The 19,603-nt window shown below is 42.5% G+C and overlaps 1 long non-coding RNA gene across 1 annotated transcript; it reads left to right on the top strand.

Annotated features, from left to right (window-relative positions):
• The first annotated feature begins 2,305 nt into the window (after positions 1-2,305).
• On the top strand, positions 2,306-10,951 carry LOC310878673. Its single transcript, XR_014570908.1, has 4 exons — positions 2,306-2,375; positions 4,383-4,454; positions 5,973-6,026; positions 10,864-10,951. It is a non-coding gene; the product is annotated as an uncharacterized lncRNA (long non-coding RNA).
• The last annotated feature ends 8,652 nt before the right edge of the window (positions 10,952-19,603 follow it).

Below are 19,603 nucleotides of genomic sequence, written 5' to 3'. Positions count from 1 at the left end.
CTACATCACACATCTTTTGTGGCTCCAGCACCTCCCTAAAGTTTTAGCAGATGAGCGGTGGTCCCTCTTCTATTTTTGTCGGAGATATGGCTTATAAAATAATGTCTTGCAGAGAAACAGCGAGTTGAGAAAAGGTTCACTTCTGTGGTCTCTAACATTAAACCTAGCTACATGTTTAAGCATTTATTTTATACATGTCTTCTGTGGTCTCTAACATTACACCTAGCTATACATGTTTAACCCATTCTGACCGGGCACCCATTTTGGTGTCGGCATCATGTTATGCTTTAGCTATTTAAAAATAGCAGATCTACAAGCTCATATCGCGCCACCGAGTGGCGCGATACGAGCTTGTAGGTCTGCTATTTTTTGAAAAATCGAAGAACGACTGACATTTTTAGAATCTGATCTCAGGTCAGAATGGGTTCATCAGGACCAGTGTGTGTCCGGCGGAAACCTCGTATGAATCTGATCTCAGGTCAGAATGGGTTAAGCATTTATTTCATATTTACATGTCAATTTCAGCTCTGATATTTATTTCAGACATGCTCTTGTATCTGAATTGCTATTATTGCATTTTGGATCAAATATAAATAAACATTCAGTTTTTCTCCTCTGGTGAAAAGCTGGAGTTTGCACGATGGCAGGCTCTCAGTCAAATCTGGTCACACTTTTCAACCTATCTTCATATAATTGGTCCTCACGAATTTAACACTTTTCAGGAATAGAAAGCCTGCAGTTTCTATTAGCTTGGATTCCCTTTAAAGTGATAATTTCCATTTTAAAGGGATAGTTCAGATTTGTTTTAACTTAACATTAACATAGTGGTTGTAACTGTATTAATTGATTGCCCGAGTCCCGTGGTGGGAGTTCTGCTCTGGTTTTGGTGAAATATCAAGTAGTTCCGGTCATTTTGTGGGCGGCACTGGGGCCATGCAGTACAAGTAAATTAATCCACAAAACATCATTTGTATTGTTGACCTATTTCTAAAATATTAGTGCAACTTTCGTTCATTTTTTAAGCGGCCGCACCTGTCAATCGTTAAGTAGGCTAATCGCTCTGAGAAGTGCATGCGTGGATCGAGTTCCTTTTCCCCACAATGGACATTTTCGCTTCTAAACCCCTTGTTGCTTTTCCCTGTGTGAACCCTTCTAAACCCCTTGTTGCTTTTCCCTGTGTGAACCCTTCTAAACCCCTTGTTGCTTTTCCCTGTGTGAACCCTTCTAAACCCCTTGTTGCTTTTCCCTGTGTGAACCGTTCTAAACCCCTTGTTGCTTTTCCCTGTGTGCGTCAACGTCACTGTTGGTTTTTAACACACAGTCTCTCTCTCTCTCTCTCTCTCTCTCTCTCTATCTCTCTTTCTTTCTCTCTCTCTCTCTCTCTCTCTCTCTCTCTCTCTCTCTCCCACCCAGCATGCATATCTGTGACTGTGCTTTTGTTCTTGCCTAAATGTAAGTCGCTCTGGATTAAGAGCGTCTGCTAAATGCCTAAATTGTAAATTGTAAATTGTGACACAATAATATATATATAGCATAAATAATAGGCCTATAACACTTTCACTCTATCTGTGACCAGCTCCTCACAGACATAACTGTTTGGGTAAATGTATTTTTTTGGTCTGAAATTCAACGTTCAACCCCTGCATTTAACATGATCCAAAATGTATATAATAATCAATCTTGAATCTGTTATTGGGATCATAAAAACCTTTTACTATTGCAATTTATTTTGGGTCAAATCTTCCATTGACTGAACCTACATCACACATCTTAATCTGGACAATCACAAATTGCGTCCTCACTTTTCAATGTTTGTGTTTACACACTTTTGTCTGAGGCCTCATTCGCACGTATACCAAACACCAATCAAGCAAATGTTTGTGTTTGATTGCTGATTGCTGGTGGTGTTCTGCCCCTCTCCCCTCATCAAACAGAAATGTTTGGTCAAACCATGTGTTTCCCGTTGGAAAAGCATTGTGGTGACCCAAAGAAACGACCAAACATTTGCTTGATTGGTTTCCTCCGCCATCAGAGTGTGTGTGTGTGTGTGTGTGTGTGTGTGTGTGTGTGTGTGTGTGTGTGTGTGTGTGTGTGTGTGTGTGTGTGTGTGTGTGTGGAGAGAGAGAGAAAAAAGGACATGGATATGGTGATATTTATGACATGTATAGATATGGTGATATTTATGACATGTATAGATATGGTGATATTTATGACATGTATAGATATGGTGATATTTATGAAATGAGTGAGTGAGTTTGTTTTCTACGTTTGTTTGACATGATGTGATTTTGTTGTATATTTTCCAGAAAAGGACAAGAAATGTAATTCCAGTAAGAATGAGGTGGAAGCACCAGGAGGAGGTTCTGTGAATGAAGGTGAGAACGTCAATGTTTTAATTATTATTTGGTAACATTTGCTATGCATCCCATGTTTAAAACGCATTTATGAACACACTTATAAGACATTATAATCTTCTCATAAACATGTATAATTATATTTATAGGCACTGATAAATAATCATTATACGTTATAAGCTTAATCATAACACATTATAAACTTTATTATAATTACTTATAATATCAAGTATTATAATACTATACTATGGGCTAAGTGTCTATGGCCTAATTCAGCCCAAGGAGTGTTTTTGTGCAAAGATAATGCTTGAAATCAGAATCATGAAAACCCCCTAATTTGACACGTCACATGCTACTTAAAGGGATAGTTCAGATTTTTTGAACTTAAGTTGTATGAAATACTTGCCATTAATATAGTGGTTGCAACTGTATCAATTGATTGCCAGAGTCCCGTGGTGGGAGTTCTGCTCTGGTTTAGGTGAAATATTAAGTAGTTCCGGTCATTTTGTGGGGGGTACTGGGGGCCACGCAGTAAAAGTAAATAAATCCACAAAACTAACGTCTTTTGTATTGTTGACCTATTTCAAAAATATTAGTGCAACTTTCGTTAATGTTTTACCCCTCTATCACATGGAACTATGTTTTTTGTGTCCATATCACTACGCCCAAAAAGTAGTTCCATGTGATAGAGGGGTCAAAGTTGAACGAAAGTTGCACTAATATTTTAGAAATAGGTCAACAATACAAATTACGTTAGTTTTGTGGATTAATTTACTTTTACTGCGTGGCCCCAGTGCCCCCCACAAAATGACCGGAACTACTTAATATTGACCAAAACCAGAGCAGAACTCCCACCAGTGGACTCGGGCAATCAATTAATACAGTTGCAACCACTATATTAATAGCAAGTATTTCATACAGCTAAAGTTTAATAAATCTGAACTATCCCTTTAAAGCATAATAAAATGTAGAACATTTTGCCTTATAATGGTTGTATGGTACCCCAACTTTCAGCAGCTGTCAAAAATTACAAAGGGGGGTTGAATAGAAAACAATGTGGGATATGTTAGTAGATACCTTTACAAACACATTGGTGACTATAGATATGTTAGTAGACACCTTTACAAACACATTGGTGACTATAGATATGTTAGTAGACACCTTTACAGACACATTGGTGACTATAGATATGTTAGTAGACACCTTTACAAACACATTAGTGAAGAAAATTCTTGGTAAGAAATGTATTCCCAGATTATATTAAAGGAGAATTCTATGCTAGAAGGCTTTCTTACCTTTATTTGTAGTTGTTACGTCCCCACCAAAGAGGTCCAGGTGTTATGGGGCTATGGGGTGTTGTACTAATTCGCTTATTTCGATCGCTCAAAATCATTATATTTTTGTATATATCCTCTCTTCATAATGTAAATAATAACCCAAGCGGCACACTTTACTACTTATTTTGATGGAAATAAGTGAATTAGCACAACACCCCATAGCCCCTTTCCATTCCCATTCAATTCAATGCAATTCATTGAGGGCTTATGGTAGGGGAAATAGCCAATAAGGAGGTTTTGTACAAAAAAACACCTGGACCTCTTTGGTGGGGACGTAACAACTATGAAGAAATGTAAGAAAGGTAAGAAAGCCTTCTAGCATGGAATTCTCCTTTAATATCCCCTGACTATTATAATTAATTATATTATAATTATTATATATATATATATTATAATAATTATTAGAAAACACTCTTATAGACTATAATATATATCTATAATATAGAGCATACATGCCTGCATGAAGTGAGTGGCAAATCGAGTGGCAAAGTGAGTTTAACCTTTGTGTGGATGTAAGGGCTGTCAATCAGATAGGACCTTTATGTTTGGATGTATGGGCTGTCAATCAGGTATAGGACCTTTATGTTTGGATGTATGGGCTGTCAATCAGACAGCTTACAGATAGATGTGTTTTTAAATGAAACTATTTAGTATTTATGATTGACTGAATGTTATGCTCTTGTGTTGTCAGCCCTCCTTGCTAAACTGACAGCCATGGAAACCAGGCTGGCTGCAAGTGAAGAAGCAAACCAACAGCTTGAAGGTTTATAAATTCACATTGTTTTAATTCAGGGGAGACACTACACAGCTGCATCTCAAAACATTACAATATTCATTCAGGGGAGATGGAGAGAGACACTACACAGCTGCATCTCAAAACATTACAATATTAATTTTGTTAAATGTATTACTTTCTTCCATAATATAATTCAAAAAGTGAAACTTTCATATATTATAGATTCATTGTGCAATCAATCAAAACATCCTATCTCAAAATATTAGAATATGTTATGAGAAAAAACGTTTAAAATACATAAATGTCGACCATCTGAAAAGTACATTTATTTATGCACTCAATACGTGGTCTGAGCTACTTTTAAACACATTATTTCATAAATGGGGCGTGGCATGGAGGTGATCAGCCTGTGGTACTGTTGAGGTGTTATGCCCATGTTTGCTTTCATAACAGCTTTAAACTCATTTGTATTGTTGAATATAGTGTCTCACACCTTCCTCTTGACAATACAATATAAATTATCTGTGGTTCAGGTCAGGCCGGTTGGCTGGTCAGTTAAGCACAGTATTACCATGGTCAGTACACCAGTTAATAGTAGTTTTGTGTCTGTGGGCAGGTGCCAAATCACCATGCACATTTCTGTATGTGATTAATAAAACGAAATTAACTGCTAGAAGGTCCTACATTAACTTAATTAAGCAGTCACCGTCTCTGTGACATGATGTTCTTTCTAATTTTAGAGATCGACTACTATGCAATCAAATAAATCTGTATACAAGATCATTTCAGAGAGGGAGGGAAATACTAAATTAATTGTTAACTACATTAGAAAAAATTGCGGGGGCGAGTTGGTAAAGGGGCGAGCAGTCTTGCATTCGCTCATAGCATGTCTATGGTGGATTTATATGAAACAAAAGTCAATGGAGGGTATTGCAACTCTGGATAATCTAGAGTTGCAAATCGCGGCTAGGGGTTTTCATGATTCTGTCGATGGAGAGGGACACTATACAGCTGCATCTCAAAAGATTAGAATATTCATTTTATTAAATTATTAATTATCTTCCATAATATAATTAAAAAAGTGAAACTTTCATATATTCTAGATTAATTGTGCATAAAGTGAAATATTTAAAATTTTGTTTTGTTTTAATCTTGATCATTCTGGCATACAGCTCGTGAAAATCAAAAAATACTACAACTTGTATCTCAAAATGTTAGAGGTTGAGGTGTTATGAAAGCCCAGATTTGCTTTGATAGCAGTTTTAAACTAAGGTGTATTGTTGAATATATATATATATATATATATCTGTGGGGTTCAGGTCAGGCTGGTCAGTTAAGCACAGTAATACCATGGTCAGTATACCAATTACTAGTAGTGTATATTACATCTGATTAAATTAGTGATGGTGTGACAAAAGTTGGGTTTAGTGTTCTTCTAGGGTTAATAAACACTCAACTTATTGCTGCGTTTTTAAATGAAACTTTTTAGTATTTATGATTGACTGAATGTTAATGTTCTGTTTGTTCTGTTTGTTCTGTTTTCAGCGAAGCGGACAGCCATGGAAGCCCGGCTGGCTGCAAGTGAAGAAGTGAATGAAGGTTTATAACTTCACATTGTTCTACTGAATATTGACCAGACACAATAGGCCATATTCAGACCGCAGACATCTTGCCAGCAGCGTGATACCTAGGTGACACTTCCCATAGACACCCCATTCATCCAAACAGAAAAGTCCTCTCTAATTATTTTAAACAACGTCAAAATCACCAACATTGCAGCTGTAGGGACAGCTTGAATTATCGTCTTTCAATCTGTAAAGTTTTTGTTTAATACAAATCCACCGTAGACATTTTATGAGCTACTTCCTGTCAATAAATTCCTTGCAGATGATTATTTTCTAGTATCAGAGTATGGAAGCGCTCGTTATCAGTAAAGGAACCTCCTGCTGCCTGCTGCACTATGTGCACATTCAAAACAGGTGGTACGCCTGGGCTGTTGAGTGATACTCAACGAGCTCTTCCAAACTCCAACACTTGCAAGGCATTTATTGACAGGAAGTAGCTCATAAAATGTCTACGGTGGATTTTTTATGAAAGAAAAAACACTTTATAGATTGAAAGACGATAATTCAAGCTGTCCCTACAGCTGCAATGTTGGTGATTTTGACGTTGTTTAATATAATTAGAGAGGACTTTTCTGTTTGGATGAAAGAGCCGTCTATGGGAAGTATCACCTAGTATCACGTTGCTGGCAAGATGGCTGCAGTCTGAATATGGCCAATAGCCACTATAGTTCCACATTCACTCCAGAGGGCCACTATAGTTCCACAACTCGCTCTAGAGGGCCACTATAGTTCCACACTCACTCCAGAGGGCCACTATAGTTCCACACTCACTCCAGAGGGCCACTATAGTTCCACACTCACTCCAGAGGGCCACTATAGTTCCACACTCACTCCAGAGGGCAACTATAGTTCCACATTCACTCCAGAAGGCCACTATAGTTCCACAGTCGCTCCAGAGGGCCACTATTTTTCCACACTCGCTCCAGAGGGCCACTACAGTTCCACACTCGCTCCAGAGGACCACTATAGTTCCACACTCGCTCCAGAGGGCCACTACAGTTCCACACTCGCTCCAGAGGACCACTATAGTTCCACACTCGCTCCAGAGGGCCACTACAGTTCCACACTCGCTCCAGAGGACCACTATAGTTCCACACTCGCTCCAGAGGGCCACTATAGTTCCACACTCGCTCCAGAGGACCACTATAGTTCCACACTCGCTCCAGAGGGCCACTACAGTTCCACACTCGCTCCAGAGGACCACTATAGTTCCACAACTCGCTCCAGAGGGCCACTATAGTTCCACACTCACTCCAGAGGGCCACTATAGTTCCACACTCACTCCAGAGGGCAACTATAGTTCCACATTCACTCCAGAAGGCCACTATAGTTCCACAGTCGCTCCAGAGGGCCACTATTTTTCCACACTCGCTCCAGAGGGCCACTACAGTTCCACACTCGCTCCAGAGGACCACTATAGTTCCACACTCGCTCCAGAGGGCCACTATAGTTCCACAGAGAGAATCGTGTAGACCAGGCCCATTGCAAGTTGCTGTAGGTTACTTTGTCATCAACCCTAAGCTATTCCAGCCTATCAAAATGGGCAGGGGTGAGGTGGGTTCTGAAATATGAAAATCTTGAATCAAGCAACATGAAAAGTGTCTGGGGTGAAACACAAAGGCCAGAGTTCTCATATGTCCCAGGAATACAATAGGTTCTAGGGAAAAAAATAGTATATATACTGCATATTTTTATATATTTTCACGTGTGCGGCCTAGAGGGCATCTGAGCATGTGCTACACTATACCTCTTACACCATGTGTCCTTTGGGAAACCGGGCCAATATCAGTCACCAGAAGCAGAGACGTGTGTTTTAAATTAGTCTAACATGGTTAAAATGGATTTTCAAGTCACAATAGGATCAAATAGGATGTCGTAAGATTGAATGAATTTGCAACATAAAATGTCTGGGGTGAAACACCGAAGCCAGAGTAGATAAACTACCCCAGAAGTGTTTTAACACCTAACCATACTGGCTGGGTCAAAATGACCCTTCAGTGTAAAATAAATAGTTTAACTATGAAATTAAAAAAACATAAAAAATGAAGACCTTTCTTCACAGGCGGATTGTATTAAAATACATGATATTTAGGATAAATTCAGGGTCAACAGAAATCTCTCCCTCAACCATATTTGATTAATAGCATTCAGAAACATTATTTAATGTTAATGTTCTGTTTGTTCTGTTTTCAGCTAAACGGACAGCCATGAAAGCCCAGCTGGATGCACAGAATGAAGGTTAATAACTTCACATTGTTCTAATGAATATTGACCAGACACAATAGCCACTATAGTTCCACACTCACTCCAGAGGGCCACTATAGTTCCACACTCACTCCAGAGGGCCACTATAGTTCCACACTCACTCCAGAGGGCCACTATAGTTCCACACTCACTAGTCCAGAGGGCCACTATAGTTCCACACTCACTAGTCCAGAGGGCCACTATAGTTCCACACTCACTAGTCCAGAGGGCCACTATAGTTCCACACTCACTCCAGAGGGCCACTATAGTTCCACACTCACTCCAGAGGGCCACTATAGTTCCACACTCACTAGTCCAGAGGGCCACTATAGTTCCACAATCACTAGTCCAGAGGGCCACTATAGTTCCACACTCGCTCCAGAGACCCACTATAGTCCCACACTCACTCCAGAGCATCACTAGAGTTCCACACTCGCTCCAGAGGGCCACTATAATGATGAGTGAGAATCTTCTCAAGCTAAATGAGGATAAGACAGAAGTTCTCATAATAGGTTCTAGTGACATCGGAACAACCCTAGCATTAACACGTTAACTGCCCAGGGTGGCAGTTCTGTCTTTTGAAGCTTAACTACTGTAATATATTTGATTCATATAATTCAAGAGCTAAGGTTTTAAAAATAATATTGTAATGTCGAATCAGATTAACTATAATCACTAGTGGTGTTTTAATCAAACTGCATACATTAAAGTAATGATAGATTTAATGTTAATATTGTGATTATTTCAGCCAACCTTGCTCAGCTGTCCAGCATAGAAATGAGGATGAATCACAGCGAGACTAGAGTGGAGCAACTGGCCAATAAGAATGGCGGTAAATAACTTCACATGTTTCGCTGTTGTTGAAAAGTGTCTGTGATTATTTACATTCAATGGTTTTTCTTACAATTTAGGCATTTAGAAGATGCTCTTAATCCAGAGCGATTTTCAGTCAGCAAGAACAAAACATGGTAATACATAATATACATAAAACAGTCATTATGAATCATATTTTACATAAAACAGTCATTATGAATCATATTATACATAAAACAGTCATTATTAATCATAATATACATAAAACAGTCATTATGAATCATAATATACATAAAACATAGTGATTATGAATCATACGTAAGCTAAGAGCCTAACAGTGAATATCTATATAATGAACCTATGCATATATAGAGGGTATGCGCGTGACATCATCATCAAACCAGGGAACGCCTACTGAGTGCCAAAAAACTACTTTCTAGCCTCGACATCCAACCAGAAAAGTCCAATATGATTGCATTAAACAACGCTAAACAACATTACACTCACTTTGCCACTCACGTTATGCATGCTATACCCTCTATAGTGATATGTCTACATAAAATGCTATCTCATTTGGTAATCTAAGATCTATATAATCTAAGATCTATTTATATATATAATTGAAGTAGGTAATATGAGTTTGTTGCTTCCACCAACTTTCAACCTCATCTGAGTGTGTTGCTTCCATCAATGTGGAGTTATTTTTGCATACATGAAGATAGATAATAAAGAATAAAGAATGTATAAAGAATGCATGAGGGTCAATTAAAATTACAACTCTTCTATGCAACAATGAGTTAATCTGAGTTTATTTAAATCAATCTTGACATTATGTGCATCAATCAATTAAAACTACCCCAACAAGTAATAATAGTGACACAAGTTAAAACACTCTGTTTTCCCAAGAATGAGCTCTTACCTTCACTTTGGTATTCTTCATTCAACGTTAAGAAATATTGAAAACTATCTGTGACTGAAATACATCACCGGGAAAAGCAAATGATAGAAAATGGCTGGGTTTCCCAAACGCATATGGCGTAAGACTTGTAGTGCCGCACATGCTCAGATGCCCTCTAGGCCGCACACAGAAGCCTGTGAACATAGACATTCCGTGCATAGAAAGACACGTGGCACATGACATGACACGTGGCACATGACATTTAATTTAATAATATTTGGACTGCTGGACAGCTGACAGGCTCTCTTTACTCTTAAAAATAATAGTATATATATATTTATACTGAGCATGTGCTACATAATACCTCTTACACCATGTGTCCTTTGGGAAACCGGGCCAATATCAGTCACCAGAAGCAGAGACGTGTGATTTCAATTAGTCTAACATGGTTAAAATGGTTTTCAAGTCACAATAGGTTCATATAGGATGTCGTAAGACATGAATTTGCAACATAAAATGTCTGGGGTGAAACACCGAAGCCAGAGTAGATAAACTACCCCAGAAGTGTTTTAACACCTAACCATACTGGCTGGGTCAAAATGACCCTTCAGTGTAAAATACATAGTTTAACCATGAAATAAATAAAAAACATAACAAATGAAGACCTTTCTTCACAGGTGGGTTGTATTAAAATACATGATCTTCAGGATAAATTCAGGGTCAACAGAAATCTCTCACTCAACCATATTTGATTAATATAATTCAGAAACATTATTTAACTATAAGCACTACTGGTGTTTTAATCAAACTGCATTAATTAATGAGTGATTTAATGTTAATATTGTTATGATTTCAGCCAACCTTGCTCAGCTGTCCAGCGTAGAAATGTGGCTGAATCAAAATGTGAGTCGAATGGAGGAACTGGCCAGAGAGAATGCAGGTAATTACCTTCACATTTAGAAAAAAAATGATGTACCTACAATGAATACTGCGTGCGTGCGTGCAGAGACGAAATGTTTTTATAATCGTCATGGGGGGCGGATTTTAGGTGGTGCATAGCTTGCGCAAATGCCCCCATTGCCCCCTAAGACTGCACGTAGCAGCAAACCCGTTTCCCCAAAGTCTTCGCTGGCTACGCAGTGTGCAGCCGGTTTGGCGTTATGTGTGACCTAACTGTCGTCGGGAAACACCACTTGCGTAGATTGTGTGTTTGCACAGCTTTTTGAAAACCTTATACCCATACCTAACACCACACCAAAATTCAGAAACTAGTCACCAAAAGCCAAATCTTTACAAGTCCGCCCCTGCTATATTTAGTATTTATGATTGACTTGAATGTTAATGTTCTGTTTGTTCTGTTTTCAGCTAAACGGACAGCCATGAAAGCCCGGCTGGATGCACAGAATGAAGGTTAATAAGTTCACATTGTTCTAATTAATATTGACCAGACACAATAGCCACTATAGTTCCACACTCACTCCAGGGTGCCGTATCATTAGTCAGAAGGTTCATTGTTCCGAAATTACTATCCCTATCTCTAACCCTAACCTAAACCTAACCGCAAGCACGGGAGCAAACCTAAACCTAACCGCAAGCACGGGAGCAGTGCATGTTTGGACTAACGGGACTTCAGATCTATGGGTAGTTCCCCACTCCAGAGGGCCACTATAGTTCCACACTCACTCCAGAGGGCCACTATAGTTCCACACTCACTCCAGAGGGCCACTATAGTTCCACACTCACTCCAGAGGGCCACTATAGTTCCACACTCACTCCAGAGGGCCACTATAGTTCCACACTTACTAGTCCAGAGGGCCACTATAGTTCCACACTTACTCCAGAGGACCACTATAGTTCCACACTCGCTCCAGAGACACACTATAGTTCCACACTCACTCCAGAGGGCCACTATAGTTCCACACTCACTCCAGAGGGCCACTATAGTTCCACACTCACTCCAGAGGGCCACTATAGTTCCACACTTACTAGTCCAGAGGGCCACTATAGTTCCACACTTACTCCAGAGGACCACTATAGTTCCACACTCGCTCCAGAGACCCACTATAGTCCCACACTCACTCCAGAGAGCTCACTCTAGGGACCCCCTCTGGAGACCCCCTCTGGGGACCCCCTCTGGAGACCCCCTCTGGGGACCCCCTCTGGGGACCCCTCTGGAGACCCCCTCTGGGGACCCCCTCTGGGGACCCCCTCTAGGGACCCCCTCTGGAGACCCCCTCTGGAGACCCCCTCTGGAGACCCCCTCTAGGGACCCCCTCTGGGGACCCCCTCTGGAGACCCCCTCTAGGGACCCCCTCTGGAGACCCCCTCTAGGGACCCCCTCTGGGGACCCCTCTGGAGACCCCCTCTGGGGACCCCCTCTGGGGACCCCCTCTAGGGACCCCCTCTGGAGACCCCCTCTGGAGACCCCCTCTAGGGACCCCCTCTGGAGACCCCCTCTGGAGACCCCCTCTGGAGACCCCCTCTAGGGACCCCCTCTGGAGACCCCCTCTGGGGACCCCCTCTGGAGACCCCCTCTAGGGACCCCCTCTGGAGACCCCCTCTGGAGACCCCCTCTGGAGACCCCCTCTAGGGACCCCCTCTGGAGACCCCCTCTGGGGACCCCCTCTGGAGACCCCCTCTGGGGACCCCCTCTGGAGACCCCCTCTAGGGACCCCCTCAGGGGACCCCTCTAGAGACCCCCTCTGGGGACCACCAGAAATGCTTTGGCCATGTCTCGCCTTGTCCGCCGCCTTGGCCGCTGCGATTAAAGTTTATGCATGCACTATGTGTACTATGTAAACTCTTCATTTCCATTTTAAATAAATAAATAATAATAATTAATAACTCTTAATCTGGGCTCAAACATAACATAAACGTTTAACTATGTAATTAAAATGCCATAAAACAGTGGTTTTCAACTATTTTCATATCAAGGACAATTATTTATTCAGCATTTGAGCCACCGACCAATTTAGATTTTTTTTGATTTTTTGATTTAGCTTAACCCATTTTGACCTGAGATCAGATTCTAAAAATGTTTTCTACATCCTGACAGTTTTCTGAAAAAGCTATGTCTCTGATATTTACATTCAATGGTTTTTCTTACAATTTAGGAATTTAGCAGATTTCCAGTCACTATCTGTGACTGAAATACATCACCGGGAAAAGCAAATGATAGAAATAAAGTAAATGGCTGGGTTTCCCAAACGCATAATGGTGTAAGACTTGTAGTGCCACGCATGCTCAGATGCCCTCTAGGCCGCACACAGAAGCCTGTGAACATAGACATTCCGTGCATAGATGTTTTTTTATTTATTTAACCTTTATTTAACCAGTAAAATCACATTGAGACTGCGTCTCTTTTACAAGTGGGAACTGGAGACCAAGAGGCAGAAATAAAAATTACACTTCAATACCACATCATCAATGTTACATTTTGAACCAGCAAACATCCATAATACACCTTAAAGTACCTATGCATAAATACAACAAGTCACCTGTCCTATTTTTTTAGTAGTAGTTTTAGATGTGCCACGCAATGGTAGGCCTCAGGCCTACCATTCTGACATTTAATGTAATAATATTTGGACTGCTGGACAGCTGACAGGCTCTCTTTACTTTCTTTATAAAACAATAGTATAATTGTTTTATAAATGTTCATGTGTGCGGCCTAGAGGGCATCTGAGCAATATGCTTGGTATTAAAATGGTTGTATATGACGGTCCAAGTGTTTGGCTTTGCCACTATACTAGGGCACTACTTGACACTGTAGCTTGAGTGATTCTATGCTACAACTACATAACCAGTTGTATTTATTGTCTCGCTCTGCTGCCGTTCATGGATTAGTGCAACATGCTGGTCTTCTCTGGTCCCACAGAGGAGGTCCATTACTTGCGCCTCTAGTCGTGTTTCGACTTGGGTGCCGGACACAGGCTATGGCTGTGTTTCATTCTTCCATCCATCTCCAACCGCTTATCCGTAGTCTGGTCGCGAGGGAAACGGCTCCACACCGAGAGCTGCAGACTTCCTCCCCAGATCAGCATTAGTAACTTCATTCTGGGGGATCCCGAGGTGATCCAAGGCCATTTTGAAGACATTGATGTTGTGGCTGCATACTTCTGGCACGTATGTCAACTGTGTTGGCCGTGGTGGTGGCTGGTTTGCCTCCCACGGGGATGCTAGCGTTGAGCCCTTGTGAGATGATGCTCTCTCAACTAGGGGAAATTTCAAGGTGGTACTGTTGGCCACTAAGTTGCTCAGGTTGAGAACTTCTTAACCCATTTAGGGCCGATGCTGTAAACACCTTCAGAATCCTGACCTAGGTCTCTGAATGATTTAAAATGTCTATTTGAAGAATTGAGAAGAGTATACATGTGGATATATACTTACATAGCAGCGGCAACCCAGACTTGTTCCTGTCTTAATGGGTTGATAAATGGGTGCTGCTCTTTTCACTGCCGTTTGCAGAGCCGCTACTCATGGTCTGTGATGAGTAGCACTGACCTTTTAGATTGCCTTCTGTGGGTGACCGAGACAGGGTCCCTAACCCTGGACATAATGCCAGCATTGCTTCTCTGGTGGTCTCACTAGATGAAGCCTTCGAGCTAGTATGGCTATTGCCCATGGCCGCACTCAGTGTAGAGTCACTCGTCTGCCAACTAGATCCATGCCATGGCAGCTGGACTGGGACGTGTTAAACGGTCCCTTAATGGTCACCTCATCCTGGCCCTTTGGCACCTATGGGTGATGCTTGTTCTAGGCGTTAGCTTACGTGGTAACTAACTACCCTGATGATGTTGGGGCCTAGTGTGGCCCCGAGGGGCGGCCATGGCGGGTTAGTGAGCCCGCCTGGCGACCTAGAGCCCCTGGATGTCCCGGGTTCAATGCCAGATCCGGCCAGCAATGTGTCCATGTGTGTCGCGGTCTGAGCCCCTAACTGCTCCCCGAGCGCTGTATAATGGCTGCTCATTGCTCCTAGTAGCAATACGATGGGTAAATGCAGGGGACACATGCTGCGTATGTGCAACTGTACAGCTGAGCTAGCTTGCACATCGATTATAGGCCCAGCATTCTAACAGGCCCCACTTCCAGGGAAGTACAGTGGGACACTTAACACTCTGCCTGTCGTTCCAGGCCGGATGTTTGGGCCTGCTACCCAACAGACCTTGCAGCATAGTGCACGGTGAACAAGCAGTTTGGTTCAACTGAAGGTTTCTCCTTGACTCATAGTGTGACTGATGACGGTGGTGGTTTTCGCCTGATCCTCGATCTCAGACCTACCAGCTGCCTCTGGTCATGTATGCTGGGCACAGTGGATGTGCTCCAGGCGGTGCCAGATTGAGAATGGTCTGCAATCATGGCCTCTCTCTTAGAGTTAATGGGAGGCTGCCGGACAGATTCCACTGACCTGTCTCGTCTTGGACGAGTACAGTACTGCCAGCCAGTCCCTCTGGTTGTTGGGCACACCGAAGCGACATAGACAGTTGCTTCTCTAGGGCTGCTTTCATTGCACCCTTTTACATGTCCTGTCTATAATTTCTGGGCCTCAAACCCCAGAATTCTGCCTACCACCGTGGATACGGTTGGGTTACTGTTTCAGTTATGTACAGGCATTTAAGTAAGAGCGTGCTTCGCTCTACAGCCTACCACCTCTAGCCAGTGTCTGTGATGTACTGGGCCAGTGTGCAGTGGACTTGGCCCTTGGGATGTTTATACTTTGTTCGTAACATAATATGTCAACAGTCTATCTTCCGACCCACTAAGGGGTCGCTCGATCCAGTCAGTCTCTGCAGGAGGTCTTGACTCATCTTGCTGGTTTCATAGCAATGCTCTTGTTGGGTATGAGATGAGATGATGATATGAGATATACTTTATTGTCCCACAAGGGGAAATTTGTCTTGGGCAAAAGTGCATTAGTACATACATCAACGCTTTTTAAAACAGACAGACAATACAAAAAAGACAATACACAGTCACAAGAGTATCACAAAAGAAGTGCAAGTTGCAATAAGAGAAGGTATAAAATATAAAAAAGTGTATTCACAGTTTATAGTACACAATCACAGTAAAGTGCAATAAATAACTGATGAAGGTCAAGAAGTCCCTTCCCCACTAAGAACTATGAACTATGTGGCGGTTGTTTAGTAGAACAATTGAAGTGGGAACAAAATAAAGTTTGAAGCGGTTGCTCTTGCAACGACACGCTCTGTAGCGTCTACCAGAGGGTAACAGCTCATACTCTGAAGATAATATATGTGAAGGATCAGACAACACTCTATTTGACAGACTGAGCACCGTTTTCTCAAAGATTGTCTGAAGAGATGGAGAATCTTTCCTACCAATTACCTTCATGGCTGTTTTTTCCATTTTAGCTATTCTAGATTTGAGCTGGACAGAGAGTGTCCCAAACCAAGCTGACATGCCATATCTAATAATGCTACCTAGCACTGCATCATAGAAGGTTGACATGACTCCCTTGCTCACACCAAAGAGCCTGAGCCTGCGGAGAAAGTGCAAGCGTTGTGCCAATTTGGCACACAGATAGTCCACATGGACATTCCATTTGAGCTGGTTGTCCATTTGGATCCCCAGGTACTTGTATGATACAACCTGCTCAATTTGCGTGCCCCCCATGACCACTGGGACATGGATGTGGACACCTTTTGGATCGAAGATCATCTCTTTGGTTTTTGTGGTGTTTAACATAAGGTGGCTATTATCACACCAGTCTTTAAAGTTATTGATCTCACTGATATAACCCACCGGGTGTTCAACACCCCTCAACAGGCTGACTATTACAGTGTCATCAGAAAATTTCAAGATGAAATTGTTTGGCTGACTGCTTCTGCAGTCATTTGTGTAAGCGGTGAAAATAAATGGTGAACTCACCCCCCCTTGTGGCACACCTGTGCTACACAATTTAGAGCTTGAGAGTACTGAGTTCACCTTTACCTGTTGAGATCTGTTTGTTAACATGGAGTGGAACCATCTAATGATGAATGGATTTACATTCATGTTATTTAGCTTTTTGACAAGTAACAGAGGGCTTACAGTATCAAAAGCAGAACTGAAGTCTGCAAAAAGGACACGAGCATACGCCTTTGGCTCCTTCAAGTGCTTGCTAATTAAATGGGTTATACTGACTACAGCATCCTCCGTGCTGCGCCCAGCCCTGTAAGCGAATTGTAAAGGATCCATGAAGGAAGCCACCTGAGACTTAAGTGAGTTCACGATAATTCTCTCAAAACATTTCATAACCCCACAAGTTAAAGCAATAGGTCTGTAATCTTTGTTCACAGAGGGACAAGATACTTTGGGAACAGGAATTATTAGTGACTTTTTCCAGATATCAAGAACCATGTGTTTGTCTACAGACTGCTGGAAAATAGGGCACCAGGCAGCTGTAAGCTCTTCAGAGCACTTTTTTAACAACAAGGCAGGCAAACCATCAGGCCCCGTTGATTTTTTGTTGCATACCCTGCTAAAGACACTCTGGACCTGTTTAGGATCAATGAGAAGTCGATCAGAAGCATTACACATGATAGAATCAATATTAAAGTCCACAGACTCCTGCTCTGAGGAGTCAGTGTCATGACGGAGGAAAAAGTCATTCAATTCATTGGCTTTTGCTAGTTCATCCAGTGTAGCAATGGGATTTCGGTTAGTGTTCATGTTCGTTATTTTTTTCATATGATCCCATAGACCCTTAGTGTTCATGGTGCCGACACTTTCCTCTAGTGCAGCTCGGTGGTTTCTTTTGGCCTGGGACAACATCCGATTTAGCTCCCTTTGGGCCACAGCCATGCCCCCCCTGTCCCCATTTTTAAAAGCCACTTTCTTGCTGTTAATACAGGCTTTCACCTCCTTGGTGATGTAGGGCTTGTTGTTAGGGAAGTGGCGAATGGACTTTTTAGGAACGACATTGTCCACACAGAAGTTAATGTAATCCGTTACAGTCTCTGTAGCCTCGTTCAGTTCAAGATCATGAAAAATGCTCCAGTCTGTGCATAGGAAGCAGCCCTTAAGAGCCTCCACACTGTCCTCTGACCACTGTATCACAGTTTCTTGGACAGGCTTACTGGACTTTAACACAGATTTGTAAGTGGGCATGAGCTGGACAGTCGAGTGATCCGAGTTGGCAAGAGGAGGGAGAACCTTGGCTCTGTACGCATTTTTTTATGTTGCCATAACATTTGTCTAGCACATTTTTATTCCTTGTACCACATTTGACATACTGGTGAAACCCAGGTAAAACTGGCTCCAGTCTACAGTGGTTTAGGTCCCCCAGTACGAAGATTGGGGCTCCAGGCGTACGTTGCATTTGTGCGTGTACACAGTCTGCTAGACTGTTTGCAGCTCTAGCTGCATTAGCGCTAGGCGGTACATAAGCTACACAAATAATAATATTGCCAAATTCCCTCGGAAGGTAGAACGGTCTCATAGAGAGAAAAAGCAGTTCAACGTCCGGGTCACAGTATTTCTCTCTGATCGTGTATTGGCTACACCAACTATTACTCACATACACACTGAGTCCTCCTCCTTTGGATTTCCCAGATGTAGCCTCCCGATCCGCCCGTGTTGATGAGAAACCCTCCAGCTCCAGCATGGAGTTCGGTATATCCTCCCGTAGCCACGTTTCGGTAAACACCAAGATATTAGCCTCCCGGTACTCGTGGCTAAATCTTGTGTGTACGCGGAGCTCATCCATTTTGTTTCGAAGTGACCGCACGTTGCTCAAGATGATTGAAGGCAGCGGAGGTTTGTTTCCTCTTCTGCGGACGCGTTGCCTGACGCCACCTTTCCTACCCCTCTTCCTCCGTCTGGCTCCCCCGGCAGGGCTGCTGATGACGGCCTCAGGGAGGTTCGTTGGCGGTGTATTCCCTTTCAACCGAAGGGCGAGCAGGGCCTCTCTCGTGTAGGCACGGAGCACTGCCGTGTTTGTGGGAAGTGTTGTTTCAAACCCACTTGTGTACAGGAGTTCCCCAAAGACCAAGAACAACACAAGCAGCGTCCAGTGCTGCCATGGCTGCAGAATAGTAGTTCCCAGGCAGGCAGTCTGTTCCTTAGGGGTTAGCCTAGCCCCCTGGCTAACTCAAAGAGCTAACTCCTCTCCTCACAACAATGTTACTGAAAGAGTGACAGCGCCAGCTTTCGTTGCTTCCCAGAGAGAAAAGCCCTGTGTTTCTCTTTACTGCTTGTACAATAATGCAAGGACATACAACGATAAAAACAGTAAAAACAAATAAAAAGCGCTTAATGTAGCAGCAGCACTAGAGCCCGGGTCGCCACTGAGCAGCGCCACCGGAAGCAGTTTCTGGAATAATTGCACACATCCAGTCCAACTCCAGTATACAGTCCAGGCGGCGGACATGCTTCCCATTTAAGCCTCTTGGATCCGATGATGTTTCGTATCACTGGGCATATGTACGGCAGAGCAGGATCTTTGGCCTTGAGCGCTTGGCGCATGGCCAACTGTAGCTCTCCCTTCCGGCACTGACTGTTAGGGCAGGACACTCTGGCCCACCCCTGGCCAGGCGACTTCTTGTAAGTCTTCTCTACATGCCACTTTTGGTGCAGTGTATTCTTCACAGGATAGG

Source organism: Protomyctophum parallelum, assembly GCF_964188405.1.
Source record: "Protomyctophum parallelum genome assembly, chromosome: 21".
NCBI classification, from domain to species: Eukaryota; Metazoa; Chordata; class Actinopteri; order Myctophiformes; family Myctophidae; genus Protomyctophum; species Protomyctophum parallelum.
Note: the sequence above shows the minus strand (reverse complement) of the source record. Positions and strands in the feature narration are given on the sequence as shown.